Here is a 1,414-nt window from a genome sequence, read left to right as displayed (position 1 = left end):
ATAATAATAATAATAATAATAGACTGCATTTATATTGCGCTCTACCCTATACTAGTATAATAAGCTCTGAGCGCTTTACAGCAATCACATGATCATTGAGCGATTTACACTGGAGAAAATATTTCTCAGAAACAAGAAAAACCAGTTCCACCACATAAAGGAGAACTTTGACAACCATACATTAATCATATACACGATGTTGATGATACTATGTACCAAACACAATCAACCACAGGAAAACATGTCAGAAGGGTGGTGGCTAATGTAGACAGTGATCTGCAAAGACAAAGATTCAGAGGATGGCGTCGGTGGCCTTGTGGTTAGGCTACTGGACCCGTAATCGTGAGATCGCGGGTTCGGTGGTTTGAGCCTCAATTCGGTACAACGTTGTGTTCTTGGGAAAGGCACTTTATACGAATTTCCTAATTTGCTAAGTCATTCTGGGGATGGATGTTAAACTCGGAGTCCCCTCTCTTAAATAATATAACAGTTTTAATGCGGCGTTAAACCGATTTGATTTCTCCAATTTATTTATTTTTTGCACCAGAGATCCAGTGTAAGATTTTCAGCAGCTCAACCGGAAATTTTCGATCTGTGTGTATAGATATATAAACAAATTCACATTCGATACCTTTTCCGTTTCATTTTCTCTGAAAGAATTGAAGGTTGGAGGAATATCTGACTTTTATATTGACCTTGCTTGGTGTAATCTATAGACTTGCATAACAAAACCTTAGAACGTACACTCTGGTTTGATTTTGGCTGACAGTGGGGCGCACTGTTTGACTTTGAAAAGCCAAAATGAAGAACAAGAAATATGAAAATGCCTCACGCTTTCCTTTATAGCGAGACTAGCGTTTTACTTTCTTATTTACTCCCTCCCTGTACCGCTAAGTACATAAGGCAGAGAGCAGTCGATGCATGTCCCTGTCCACGTTCTCCAATTTTGGAACATCTAGGCCCTGGGTGATTGCCTCATTCTTAAATGGGGTGACCAATGGTGTTCAGGTATCACAGAGATTTGTATCGATTGCTAAAGACGGTTGCCATGACAGTGCATGGTTTAGGAGATTAGGAGTGCAAATGTATGGTGTAAGCTTAGGATGGGCGTTAGTTCAATCTACACACTAGGACATTAAAAAATCAACGGAAAAAAACCCACAACTCACCAGGCCTTAAGATGGAATATACAAGAAAAGAAAAAGAAAGAAAGATCTGAAAGTATTAGGAGGAGAGGCTTAGATTCCAACCTAAAAGAGATGGGATACAACTGGACAGGAGTGGACACAATAGCTCAAGACAGAAGTACAATGTAAGCTGTTGTTGGTGCTTTATACGCCGGCACGGCGTGAGAAAGTATGATGATGATGATGATGATGATGATGATGATGATGATGATGATGATGATGATACA

This window comes from Aplysia californica, unplaced genomic scaffold, assembly GCF_000002075.1.
Source record: "Aplysia californica isolate F4 #8 unplaced genomic scaffold, AplCal3.0 scaffold01364, whole genome shotgun sequence".
In the NCBI taxonomy this organism is placed as follows: domain Eukaryota; kingdom Metazoa; phylum Mollusca; class Gastropoda; order Aplysiida; family Aplysiidae; genus Aplysia; species Aplysia californica.
Note: the sequence above shows the minus strand (reverse complement) of the source record.